General features: G+C 41.6%; 1 long non-coding RNA gene across 19 annotated transcripts; it reads left to right on the top strand.

Annotated features, from left to right (window-relative positions):
- Positions 1 to 2,151: 2,151 nt before the first annotated feature.
- Positions 2,152 to 11,639, top strand: LOC123136340 (uncharacterized). 19 transcript variants are annotated; one of them, XR_006466882.1, is made up of 11 exons: positions 2,152 to 2,477; positions 2,559 to 2,677; positions 3,024 to 3,163; positions 3,270 to 3,375; positions 3,949 to 5,400; positions 5,519 to 5,809; positions 7,916 to 7,991; positions 8,391 to 8,528; positions 8,839 to 8,897; positions 9,284 to 9,875; positions 10,027 to 11,228. It is a non-coding gene; the product is annotated as an uncharacterized lncRNA (long non-coding RNA). The 19 variants fall into 19 exon arrangements; XR_006466867.1 differs by adding an exon at positions 11,235 to 11,639 and having other exon boundaries at positions 5,519 to 8,897; positions 10,027 to 10,319; positions 10,649 to 10,804; XR_006466861.1 differs by having other exon boundaries at positions 8,391 to 8,897.
- Positions 11,640 to 14,498: the final 2,859 nt, after the last annotated feature.

The raw sequence follows: 14,498 nt of genomic DNA, 5'->3' as shown, positions 1-14,498 counted from the left end.
CGCCCCTAACTAGGCATAAAAGCGAAGATAGATCTAAGTAGTGCCATATTTGGCACTCAACATTTTAATGGAGTTGTGCTCAGGTCCGGGAGGCTTTTTGCGTTTCCCTTCATGCTCAGAGATCCTTTGATCCAAAGCATCCAACCGCTTATTACAAAGTACAATCAAGTTATTCATGCAGTTGATACTCCCACCAATATTCTTAAGTGGTTCAACAATTTTTTGCAATTCACAAAGTTTCTCTAAAATTTGATTTCCTTCAAGAGAGAAGGATGATCCCTTTTTTACGGGAAGTACTCCTACAATCCCTTCTATAATTTCATAAGCGAAACTAGGATCAATTTCAATAAAACATCCTTTTGCGGCAAAATCAAGAAGTTGTCTATGGGATGGGGTTAACCCAACATAAAAATTACGCATTAAAATCTTGAAATCTCCTTCCACGGCACAACTGCGATAAGATTCTAACATCCTAAACCAAGCATCTTAAATTTTCTCCTTGTCCTTGCTTGAAGTGAAGAACTTCGAAGTCGGGAGACGAAGGGATAAAAACCGAGCTAGCCATGACGACAAGGTAAACGAACTAACACACGGACAAACGGAAAAAGGCAAGCAAAAAGAGAGGAGGAGATTGGAAAGGGTGGGCGAATAAAACGGTAAGGGTGAAGTGGGGGAGAGGAAAATGAGATGCAAATGGCAAATAATGTAAATGCGAGGGAGATGGGTTTGTGATGGGTACTTAGTATGTCTTGACTTGAGCGAATACCTCCCCGGCAACGGCGCCAGAAATCCTTCTTGCTATGTCTTGAGCTTGCGTTGGTTTTCCCCGAAGAGGAGAGGGTGATGCAACAAGTGTAGCGTAAGTATTTCCCTCAGTTTTTGAGAACCAAGGTATCAATCCAGTAGGAGGCTCCTCAAAAGTCCCACGCACCTACACAAACAAACTGAGAACTCGCAACCAACGCGATAAAGGGGTTGTCAATCCCTTCACGGCCACTTGCGAAAGTGAGATCTGATAGAGATAGTATGATAAGATAAATATATTTTTAGTATTTTATAATATAGATGCAAAAAGTAAAGATGCAAATAAAAGTAAATTGGAAGCAAATATGATAAGAGATAGACCCGAGGGCCATAGATTTCACTAGAGACTTCTCTCGAGATAGCATAAGTATTACGGTGGGTGAACAAATTACTGTCGAGCAACTGATAGAAAAACAAATAATTATGAGATTATCTAGGCATGATCATGTATATAGGCATCACGTCCATAACAAGTAGACCGACTCCTGCCTGCATCTACTACTATTACTCCACACATCGACCGACTCCTGCCTACATCTAGAGTATTAAGTTCATAAGAACAGAGTAACGCCTTAAGCAAGATGACATGATGTAGAGGGATAAACTCATGCAATATGATATAAACCCCATCTTTTTTATCCTCGATGGCAACAATACAATACGTGTCTTGCAACCCTTTCTGTCACTGGGTAAGAACACCGCAAGATTGAACCCAAAGCTAAGCACTTCTCCCATGGCAAGAAAGATCAATCTAGTAGGCCAAACCAAACCGATAATTCGAAGAGACTTGCAAAGATAACTCAATCACATAAAATAATTCAGAGAAGATTCAATTATTATCCATAGATAAACTTGATCATAAACCCACAATTCATCGGAACTCGACAAACATACCGCAAAAAGAGATTACATTGAATAGATCTCCACAAGAGAGGGGGAGAACATTGTATTGAGATCCAAAAAGAGAGAAGAAGCCATCTAGCTAATAACTATGGATCCGTAGGTCTGTGGTAAACTACTCACAACTCATCAGAGGGGCAGGGATATTGATGTAGAGGCCCTCCGTGGTCGCCTCGGCTGCTTCTTGGCTTGCACTCCAAGTTCTCTGGATCACGCTCATTCCAAAAATCACGCTCCTGAAGGTTTCATTCCGTTTAGACTCCGTTTGATATCCCTTTTCTTCGAAATACTGAAATAGGCAAAAAAACAGCAATACGGGTTGGGCCTCCGGTTAATAGGTTAGTCCAAAATGATATAAAAGTGTAAAATAAAGCTCATAGACATCTAAAAGAGGTAATATAATAGTATGGAACAATCAAAAATTATAGATACTTTGGATATGGATACGTATCAGCAGGCGGCCGGTGGGTGACGCGAGGCGCGAGGAAGACTGGCGGATCCGGGCGCAGCGTTGAGGGATCTGGCAGCTGGTGCGGCAGCTTGCTCCGATGGCGGCGTCGTCCTGCTCATCCAGAGAAAGAGAGGGATAGGGCGTGAGGGAGAGAGGAAGGAAGGAGAAGGAGAAGGGGCGCAGGGTGAGGGAAGCGGGCAGGACGGGGTGCTCCTGTTGAGGCGGCGGGAGACCGCGGGACACGGTGCTGGCTGTTTCCGCGGGATCGAGCTTTGGCAGATAGGATTGAGCAGCCACTGCGCTGGAGTAGAATGTGTGACAGGTTTGCACCTCTCTCTACTGTCCGTGATTGATTTATCTGGTGAAGAATGAATCACCGTGTTTCAATACATCATGGTTGCAGATCGACAAACACTTGGATGCTCAACCTGTATGTCTACATGGCACAGTAATGAAGATTAACCGTTCAATCTATTGATTCAAAGTGAGACAAGGCCAAAACAGAATAAGCTCATTTTTGTGGTGAGTTCCCTAAGCCCCAGACCTAGCTTTTTAATTACAAAATTCAGTATTTGACCACTTTATTTCAGTTTCATTATAGACTCCATAATATGTTTTATGAATTAATGTAAGGTTTATAATATTTTGTGGAGCAATCAGTTCCGCATAGAAAAGAGATCACCTAAATAATGACAGGTTCATCTTATCGTCGATAAAAAATTCCGCCCCCTAATCTTGAGTTCTAATGAGAGTTGCAGAAGGAAAATTCAGCAAATTAACTCTAAGTAGGTGTTTTTGGTATTTCCCAATGTAATTAAAAAATTGCTTCTCATAATATGATGGGTTCATTGTCCGGAAAAAATATCAGCATGAATTAGGCGCTTTCATATGAAGCTGGACATGTTTACAGTGATCGACCCGATATCGTTACACCAGTCTTCAATATGAAGTTTCATGATTTATGAGAAGATGTTAAAAGTGGACATTTGTTTGGTACAATTCAAGCATGTAAGTTATTTACATACTGATATTTCCCTCCTTTGGTTTAATCTTTTCATTTACATAATCTAACTTCATCCATCTATTTCTCTTTCTCATTTTTTGGGTTATCCAGATTTATACATCATGGAATTCCGGAAAAGAGGTTTGCCTCATACTCATACTTTAATTTGGCTTAAAGGGAACAATCATGAGCTGTCGGCCTCCTTCATATATACATGGTTTGATTTCTGCTAAGATACCTGTTCCTTTGGTTGATCCCCTGGGTTATGCTGTTGTGGATGAATTTATAGTTCACGGTCCATGTGGAGAACGCGAAGCTAAGTGCGCATGTATGAAAGATGGATTGTGTTCCAAACGATTTCCCATAGATTTTAATGAGTAGACATCAGTTAACGATAGAGGCTTCCCTATATATCGTAGACGTGATTTGGGTCACTATGTGTTAAGGAACAAGGGTATAGTTAAGCTGGATAATCGATGGGGACTTCTGCATTGCTTATGGCTGCTTAAAAGATTCCAAGTGCACATTAAGGTTGGGTGGTGCAACAAGGCAAATTTTCTCAAATATTTGTTCAAGTATTTTACTAAGGGCCATGATGTTGCTCGCATAATGTTTCAACCTATGGTCGAAATGTAGAGCGTTTGTTGCCCCTGGTGTGCCAACTGGAAGAAATGAATATTTAAATTTTGTTAAGTGCTGGTCATAATTCTGTTTCTTATGTCTTTCTTATTTTGAATTGATTCCTGCTATTGATAACCATTGATTTTCCCCATTCCTTCCACTTTGTTAGGTATCTTTCTGCTTGCAAAGCGTACTGGTGTATGTTTGCTTTCAATATACATGGTCGTGAGCCTTCAGTGGAGAGATTGGTTGTTCACCTTCCTGGTATGAATGCAGTAATTTTTCATCGGGATTCTTGGTTGGGCAAAGTCGTCAAAAATCCAAAATGTACACAAAACAAAGCTAACTGAATGGTTTGTGACTAATTAAGATAATGAGGATTCTAAGACATTTTTTATACTTAAATTTCCCATGAGGATGGACTTGGGATAATTCTGATAAAGTGTGGAACAAGGGGCAAAGGAAAGAAAAGCTTGGTGGCCGAATCATCTGGTTTCACGATGTGCATCCTGGAACTATGGAACTTTTCTATCTTCGGACATTGCTCATAGTGGTCACAGGTTGCTACATGCTTAGAAGATGTCAGATGTTATAATGGGGTCACTACTGTTGCCTGGTGGACGAACAGACCATTATCAGTTCAAGTACCCATTGAGACTAGAAGCGATCGTCCATGCTCTATTTCCAGAGGTTCTCAGCATGCAACTTTGATTGAAAAAGCCAGTTTAGTCTTGTGGTATGAAGCTCCAATGGTCTATCATCCCTGCTTCGAAACTGTTGACAGAACATTCAGAGATATATTATCAGTGCGTAGTTCTGCTATGCTATTTCCTTTGGTGGCAAGGTTGTTGTTCTTGGTGGGGATTTCAGAAGTGCTTCTTGTTGTGGAAGGCGATGCCAAAAATGAGATCATTGGTGCTTCCTCTGAAGCTACTACATTCTACAACGATTAACAATTTTCCAAGTTGACCGTGACACTGCCACATACAGTTAGCCGCGCAACAAACATATCCGGTTAAAAATTCTCATCAAGGATGATTCCCTCACCTGATTTTGATGGTTATGGCTATGAATACATTGTTCTCTTACTGCTCCGTCATCATCCTGTTGCTCGACCATGTTTCTCAATTTTGGACTCCATTTCAATACTGCTGGAGTATGCAGTATTCGTATTTATTACGTAAGGTTTATTCATTTTAATAATTTAATGCCAAATTACTGATCCGGGGTTTCCTTCTTGCAACTTTTAATGTTATACACTGGCGCAAGCTAGAGAGGCCTCCTCTGCATCTTGTTGCTATTGGCTCTGCTGTATATTCTTTGATTAGTTATAGAAAAGCAACATGGAGAAGCACATGGTGAGTTGGTGACCACTTGCTGATGCGCCAGGTGCCTACATATATCTTGAAAGATCACGGTTGATGATAGTCTACATTTATGTTAAGTGCTTGATGTGGTAACAAAGTTTTTTTTTCCTTGATTTATCTGATGAAAAATATGTTTTTTCCCATGAAGTTATTTAGACATTTCTTTGGTTTTTCTGTTGAAGAGCAGTTGTGCTTAGGGCAAGTGCCAAAGCATTTCTTTGGTTATCACCTCTGTCGCATAAGCATTAGATGTGGTAAGAGCTAGCAAATTTAATTTGTATGATACTGAGTCACTTTTGTTAGGGATAACATTGATGTCACCACTTATATCTATTTCAACGGACCATTTGAATGGCGCTCATCCACCTGCAGCCCCGAGCCAGAGCAGTGCACATGAACAGGCAGAACCGCATGAGCCCACGAGTGCGATCAGCAGTGTACTCCCACCTTCCGGCAAGCCCGACTGGGTGGGCGGAGGAGCGGTAGCGACCGCTGCGTCCAGCCAGAGTTTCCGGGAGGTTCTGCACCTGCCAGGACGCTATGTCGCAGGCCACCGCTGCTCCTCCTCTGCTTGCCATGGCGGCGGTGCTGATGGACAGGTGCGCGAGGTAGGGGAAGTTGAGGGATGCGGAGGTGGGCGAGGAGGACATGGCAGTCATCACGGTACCGTGATAGTTTAATCTGTAGTCCACCTCCTTACATTCATTCCCTGCTAAAATAGTAAGTGGCTTGTTCTGTCAGTTACATATATCCTGAACTCTGATATGCAGTAGTCTTCATAAGGAGTTACCTTGGAACCAGGAAAGTTGCTTTAATTTTTGTTGATATGACGACGAAAAAAATAATGAATACAAGAACTTTTTGTCTTGTGTCTGGCATGCTTGAAATTGCTGGATTGAAAAGTAATGTAGGGTGGGTGGATGTGTGAAATTAATATATTGGATTTGCCAGCCGTGAGTACTGCTAGATCGGTGATGGTGCTCTGTTCCTTATGTTGTTTATCTCTGCATCTATAGAGCTTTAGCAAATGGTGCTCTGTTCCTTATGTTGTTTATCTCTGCACCTATAGAGCTTTAGCAAATGTACATATGGTGCTCTATTCCTTATGTTGTTTATCTCTGCACCTATAGAGCTTTAGCAAATGTACATACTGATTCAGGCATGCACTAACTCTGATTGATACTACAAATGCACACATGGTTGTGTAATTTTTTCCCCTCGAATACACACGAGTGTGCGTACAATATTAAAGGAGAGGATGGGGGTAAAGAGATACAATCCCAACTGCCCACATTATCTAAGCTCTAAATCTGGCGTCTGCCCATGTTGCGAAAGCCCCAAGGAAGTCTTCGACCTCTCCATTTAGGATGCCCGCTCTCTTGGGGACTTTGTGTAAATTGGTAACTATCTTAGTTAGTTATAGAAGTAGTATTGGCGGTGTGAAATTACATCTTTTGTGGAGACACCGCTGCTGAGAAATTATTGGCATATTTGGTGAAGGATAAGGTCTGGAAATCGAGGTTTTTTTTTTACAAGTAAGCTGTATTTCATTCTTCTCCTGTCATTCTCAGCAATAGATAAATTATAAAATGTATGTACGGGTAGGCATGTTATGATTGATGCTACAACACACATAATTATATACTAAGTACTTATCTTCAGAATTTTCTGCATTGTCTAATGGGTGCATATGTACTTGTGTTGATAGGATGCGGCTTCGGTGCATAATCTCTACTCCTAATGGAGCAGTTGGTAGCTTGGTACTCCGGTTTTATTTTCGTCCGGTTTTATTTTCTCTACTCCTAATGGAGCAATTGGTAGCCTGGTAGTCCAGTTTTATTTTCTGTTTTTTATCACACCTCCCACTGGTTTCAATCATTTTGGATCGGTCCCATCTCTTTCCCTCGATCGCTCCCTCTCCATTCAAGATCTCCTTCCCGATTCTGATTTCTTCTTCCTTTCATGGTCTTTTGTTTCCTTTTATATTGACCGCAATTTCACCCAGAACTGGTAAGTGCTTATTCAATCGAATCATCGAGATCAATCATCCTAACCAGATTTGGTAATTGGCAATCGAAATCAATACACAAGATCTCTCCTTCCTTTTCCACATGATTTTCAATTTCACCCTTTCCATTGTAAAGCGGTAGCCTCCTCCTCATGTAAAGTGATAGCCACAATTGCGTTCGTCCTGAATTTCCCGAAGGTTCTCCTCCTACCGGGACGCCGTGTCCCGGGCCACCTCTTTTCCCCTTTCCATTGCAGGAAGATCTGTGCCCGAACCCCGAGCGACGAGGCCGCGCAGATCGTGGGCTGCAGCAGCTGCTGGTTGTGACACACGTCATCGGTTCGAGGGGCGCATTTGGTGGCCCCATCGCGCTCTGATCAATGGTGACCTAAGGTTCTGTCCATCTTCTCCTCTCTTTCGTCGATGGCTGCTCATAGGGGGACGGCGACCTGAATACGTAAACCATCTATGCATGGGCCGGTGTATTAAGAAAGTTTATCAACAATCACACACCAATGCTTTTGCACTATATGAATTTCCCTTTATGACTGTTTTCGTGGGAGCCTTGTAGATGTACTTCTGTAGTTCCTAACATGGTTGTAGGTTAAATGTTTCTGCTGGTTTATTTTTCTGTGGAATCTGCCCCTATTCACATGTTACTACCATCTTCATATGTAGTTGTGGAAATAAAATCAGAGAATGATCTCGCTGCTTTACTCCTTATTTCTTATTTGAAATGCATTTCTTCATGTGAACACCAGGGTTTGTTGAGTGGCAACACGTGGTGAGATGGACAACAACTCAGCTTGGCATCAGGCAAAGGAGAATAATGCACATGTGATATTATCTACATTGATTCCCTTCTTAAAATTGTTGTATTATGTTAACTTGCCATCTACGTACTAGAATTGGTCACAAATGATAGTGCAGTTTGAAGGTAAAATATATGTGTTTTCATTCTGTCATTGAATAGTCAGATCGATCCTTAATAAAGCATGTGCATCTAATGTCACCACTATAGAGACTTGATCTATTCATTTTGTCGTGCTTACACATTAATATTAGTGTCTGTTGCTGGTAAGACAAGGTACACCTTGACGGTTGATTATTTTCTGTTTCAAATTCTAGAGCACAACATTTATCTCTAGCGCGAGCATGGAGTTTGATACCAACTGTTAGTTAAGCTTCGTCTTCTTTTTTTGCATGGTCTGACTGCTCACATATCCACCTTTCCAGAACACCCAACTATTTCCTCCGGTGAACTGCGTAGAGCTTCTATGTGCATCTCCGTTATGTTTAACTACAACAGGCTTATGTAATCTTATCATGAAGTCATTTTTGCCGTTTGTGCACAACGTGACTGCATGTAAATATGTAATGCACCAACTTTGTTCTTCCTTTTTATGTAATGCACCAACTTTGTTCTTCCTTTTTTGTTGTTTTATTGACTCAGTTTACCATCTCAAATGACATTCCCTTTATAGCTAGCACATCATCTCCAGAAAATCTTTTTAAGTTGAAATCCAGTAATTAAATGTTGATTGCATAAGCAGGCTGATGGTATCTTGTTCAAAGAATTTTATTCCTACTGGATGGAACTAAATCTGTTCTTTCCTGAAATATATTGGCACGCAAAGAACTAAATCTATCTACAATGTCTTTGGGCATATTCTGAATTTTGCAGAGTTAGCACAAACCTGAAAGCATTTATGCAGCTCCCAGATGTTGCAGGCAAGAGGAAGGGTACGTACGTCATGCGATACCATGTATCTGGTAGTGGTTTCGTCCCCCAGATGCTATGCATTTATTGTCTGGTTTGTACGTATTTGTGATTTTCCAACTAATACGGTGTTAGCTCTATGTTAACCTTCTTTTAGATACTTCCCATGATTTTCTTTGTTGGCAACCCCCAAAATATAAACAGGTGTATTTTCCCATGAAGATGCTAAATTTTGTTTGTCTTATCTATAATACCTAAATAGTTCATCCCCACTACCCTATTTCTCTAAACATGCAAGCTATCCAACTCAGCAGCCTTGCCACATCAGCAATAACTCTTATTTATCTTCACTTGCCAGCTTGCCACATCAGCAAAAAAATTCAACAAGCCGTGTTGTCATTTGTTTCAGGGTTAACAAAATCATGCTGGTAGCCGAAGCGTGCCTCTTTGGGCTTCCGTAACAGATGAGGCAGAGTAATAAGCAATAAAGAGAAGCCCAAGAGAAGCCCACCGATGGATCTCTCTTATCCCTTCCTCTTCCTGGCAGCAGAAGAGACGATGCCACCCACGCACCATCGATGCCCTGCAGCCGACTGCTTCGGCGTTCTTCCACGCGAGCGAGCAGAGGCACCCCATGGCGCCTCCTCCTCTCCTTCTCTTGGCGCGCGAAGACCTCGACGGAGCCACCTCCATCGCGTCATCGATCTGGCCGCCGCCTCACCTGCGGCTCGATCTTATCTGGGAGAGATGGTGAGGGGTGGGGGTGGCGGAGTAAGGGGAGCCGGAGAGGAAGATCCGGTGCAGGACTCCCACGCTGCAGACTTGAGGCACCCAACCACGGCCACGTCGACGACTCTGCCTCCTGAAGGACGACATCCACCACCTCCCTCCCTGCCGCCCAGAAGTGACGAGGTTGCCGCCTCTCGGCAACTTTCTGTGCTCTCGCAGAAATTCCCCTTCAGATAGTGGAGCGCCGTCGCTCCCATAGTCTTCAGCATCAGGTTGGTGTCTGCACCTTTGCTTCAAAATTGTGTCATGCCAGCCAGTTCATGCAAAGTTAATCTGACGTTCCCTCTTGCATTATATTGGTCTCAAAAGCACATGTGTTGTATCATAAAGGATTACTGATCCATACCATTATGATTATTTCAGTGTCATCACAGATCCGTTCTCTTTTTCATGAAGTTGGCTGGGTGCTTTGGCCACATGACAACTTCCATTTGAAATATAAAATATATAAATCAGTGAAGTTGATGTCATACAACTCATGTTTCGTCACTGTACGAACAAACTTTGAGATCTATATTGCCATCCCAACAGATCAAGACATGGATTACATATTAAAAGTGCATCAATGTTTTGTCGTTTAACACCATGTGTGGATATATCATTGACAACCAATGGTTTTTTATGCTTGAAAAATACTTCATCGCTGCAATATGATGGTAAGATATGTTTTGTTTTTCTCTAGAGAAACTTCATAACTCAAAAACGGTTTTATTTTTGCAGCATTGTAGAGTTCTTTTGAGCGTATGCGATTCCAAATCATATTCTGATTTTTCATTCACAATGCTTTCTTCATTCCCATTATCTTGACCTTCATGGTAATAATTTCCACCTAAATCTAGCAAATAATCACCGGTTATGTATAGTTCAATATTTGTGCATCACCAGTTGTAAAGGGTTCAGTATATCAATTCGTTGAAGTTTGTTGCTATATTCATATGTACATTTCTATCAAATGTACATGATTTCATTTTTGTTGGTGGTCTAGATTCATTGGATTATTCTATTTTTTGGTCAATTTGATTGTGGGAATGACCCAAAATTTGTCAAAGGAGCAATGGAGTGGGTGCTCAAATCTTCATCTTTCGGCTGCTTTAAAATGATTCGGCATCTGCAAGTAATGTTCCCTTCTTATGTGAGTAAGGTGGGGCAAAATCTTCATGAAATACTGTAGAGAACTAGGACATTACCAATCTAGGTGCCATCAGCTTTGTGACCATGTTTATTTCTCTGACTTAAAATTTTGTTGCCTTTTACTTGTGGTCTGGCAAGGGATTTTTTATGTACCATCTCATGGTGGTATTTTTTTTCTTCTAACTGTATAATTCATCTATGCTGAGAATACATGCACAAATAAAGTGGGTTGTGTTCTTGCCCCGTTCTGCTACTTGATGCATCTGTCTATTTTCCTCCCATGTCATAATTGTCGTGCGATCAATCTTTTTGTTTGGAATACTAATATATCTATTGCTTTTTTTATCTTTTTGTTGATCTATTCATCCAAAAATATATCTATTGCTATTTTGTATAACCATGAGCTTCCTTATTGATATATATTGTTACTAATCCCGCAGGGCTCCTGATTCCATGGCGTGCCTTAGTCTTTTGGCGGGCATATTTAAAGTTGAGGGATCTTTTATTCCATTTCAATTTTCTTTGGAAATCTTCTGCCGGCTCAAGTGCTCATGTCAAGGAATATAGCTGTATTTTTCTTGGATTTTTCATTTGCCTTGCAATGCTAATGGAGAAAAGGCAACAAAAACTATTCGAGGGAGAGATTGTTAACGAATAGATCAACAAACTATTTGTCATGGAAATTGCTATTTGGAGACCTGGTGCATTTTGAAAGTATGTAACGACCAAGTCTTTGATTGTGTACTTCCAAACTTTGGTTGGTGCAGGATTCCCGTTGTTAGCAGTAGCACCTACACATAGAACTGTACTGGAGAGTGAAAAGTAATTTGCTCTTTCCCCATTAACTCATAACATTATTCCATGTGACTGAAAGAGTGATCTGATCATCAAAATTATCATTTTACATGATCATCAAAGTTTATCCATACATTCCCGCAGCAACGCGCGGGGAATCATCTAGTTTATGGGATAGCGAAGCCATTTTTGTGTGCACTTAATTGTCAGGTTGGACGTGCCGGGTGTTGGGAGTTTTGACCTGATTAACCAGAATACTGCTTCTGTATCCACCTCTACTATTATTGCTTCAATATGTCTTTATTGCATGTCTGTTTCCAGAAAGTAGGCCGCACCATCCTTTTCTACTAAGTTATATACACCATTTGTTGGTGTTGTGACCTGTATGTAGACGAAATATTTTAGGTCTGTATGAATAATTTGTATGTGATTTCATACAGTGATTTGTATGAATAACTTGTTTGTGATTTCATACCCTTTTCTTTTATGTAAAATATATGATTTTCTCTGAAAAATTGATTCTTTGAACTTCTAGACCATCTACCTTTTTTGGGACACTGCAGGACATGGTTGATTATCATGTCAGTGAACTCTGGCGGAGAATGAACCAAATGAGCTTTTGTAGGTGGTCTATTCAAAATGGATGGAAGGAGTCAGTTACTGTACATATAAGTTTGCCCTGTCTTCCTGCTCATTCGTGTAATGTGTTCATGGGAGACCTATTTTATGAAAACATTAAAACAATTATTCTTTCTGTGCATAGTTTTGCATCTGATCTTAAATTTTAGAATATTATTTTATGCCAGATTTCAAGTGCTAGGCTTCAATAAATCTGAAAATTCTGTCGTTCAATTTGCAGTGTTTATGTTATGCTTACCACTGGGAAATGCTTCCTTTTAATCATATTTATCTGTTGCACACCATTGTAAGTGTATTATTATAAGAAATAGCTGGAAAAATATTCACCATTGATAGTTTTAAGTTTTGTTGAAGCCGAATGTGTACATTCATTTTAAATTGTTTAACGGATAATAGATTGTTCTGCGTAAGAGAACATCATGCTTACAAAAAATCAAGCTGGATTATAATGTAATGATGAGTGATGCTACTTGGGATGATGCTCGGTAGAGGACACATCAATGGTGGAAGCTAGCGAAGAAACAGCAACCTTGGAGCGAGAAGAGACAAGGAGCAGGAATGGAAGAGGATTTGGAGAAGATGGAAGCCAAGGTAGAAATTTAGCGGATTAGGAAAATGGTGTGCACATGATGGCAATATGATGTAGAGTAAGCAAATGATAGAACAATGGTGTAGCCGAATGTGACGAGAGGCGGGGGAAACCAGTTAAGATGGCGTCCAAGGCGCTAGGAACCATGAAACCATGGCGGATTTTATCGGATAGTAAAAGTTATTCACATGACAATGTGATGATATGGTGGCTTTAGAGAATCTAATGAGCGGACAAACATGGAGAAAGATTGTAGCTTGTATTCTTAATATTGTACTCCCTTTGTTCCTAAATATAAGACTTTCTAGAGATTCCAATATGGCAAAGTTCCTCCTAGCTCGAGCTACCCGGTACCTACTATCTGTACCGTTGGTTTGCTTCAGGATTTGTGCGGTGAAGACGCTTCACGAGCCCTGCAGCTTTTGGCAGCAGTGTCATTAGCATGTTTTGTCCTGTCAAGCTAAACAGTAATCTCAAGTAGACATAGCCCTGCAAGCCAGTCCATGTGGGTCCTCCGGTTTCTGGAGTACTCGGTCGCCCCTCACATTTACTTTTGTACTGTCTTTTCAGGTTGTGTAGTGGCTTGCAGGCGTGTACAGTGGTTTTGTTTATTTGCGTTGTTCCTTGTCCAGTTGGTCCCTCCATGCAGGAATCTTTGCGTGAGAGAGTGGTTTGCATGAACATTTTTTTATATCTTTGTCCCATGTGCATTGAAGAATCAAAGGCCATCCCATGCTATAAAATAATACTAGTACTAATGCCAGATTCAGGTGAGAGACTTTTCGGATTATTATTTTTGTTGAGATTTTTGGGATTCAAGGAAGAGACCTTTTTCTACTATGTTACTATGACAATACTACCACGAGTGTTCGTTGGGTTGTGAAGGTGCCAGGAATTGAAATAAAGAAAACGAGAGTGTGTGTTGCATGCATGCGAAAATTAGGAGCGACAGTGTATATGTTGCATCGAGAGCTTTGTTGCATCGAGAGCTTACTAGATCGAAAGAGAGAAGAAAGACAGAGAGAGAGTTGCATGTAAAGCTCAGGTGGGACAGAGATGTGCGCTGCATGCAGATTATTTTTATATGTGGCATGCAAAGGCGAAGAACCTGACTCAGGTTGATACACTGTTCACATGTGATGGGTCTACACAATACTCCGGTGCGGATAGATGTAGCCCTGCAAATCATAATGTGGTTAGCAGGCATGGTTTGGATCTCGATGCAGAACAAGCACAGTGTGAACGGTCCTGATATAGGGTGCCATGTAGCTCGATCTATGAAAAACCACACTCTTCCAATATGGCCTACATATGAAGCAAAATGAATGAATCTACACTCTATACTACATCTATATACATCCTTATGTAGTCCATACTGAAACTCTAGAAAGACTTATACATTTAAGAACTGAGGGAGTAATAACATGCGACAGGCCGTCCCCCCTCCCCCGGCCGGCCGGTCGGCTCCCCTCCCCCCGCCCGCTCCCCTCGCCCCGTCCCTCCGGGCTCCCTCCGCGCCGCGGCTGGCCATGCCGCGGGAGTGGAACGACGCGGCTCCCCGGACGAAGCGGAAGGCGGGGGAGCCCATGCGTGACTTGTCCCGCCCCTCCCCTGACTCCCTTCGGCGTGAGGAGGAGCTCCGGCGCGAGCTCCGGGAGCTTCGTGACAGCCGCCGCTCCCC

This window comes from Triticum aestivum, chromosome 1B (genome assembly GCF_018294505.1).
Source record: "Triticum aestivum cultivar Chinese Spring chromosome 1B, IWGSC CS RefSeq v2.1, whole genome shotgun sequence".
In the NCBI taxonomy this organism is placed as follows: Eukaryota; Viridiplantae; Streptophyta; class Magnoliopsida; order Poales; family Poaceae; genus Triticum; species Triticum aestivum.
This window is presented reverse-complemented; position numbering and strand designations above follow the sequence as displayed.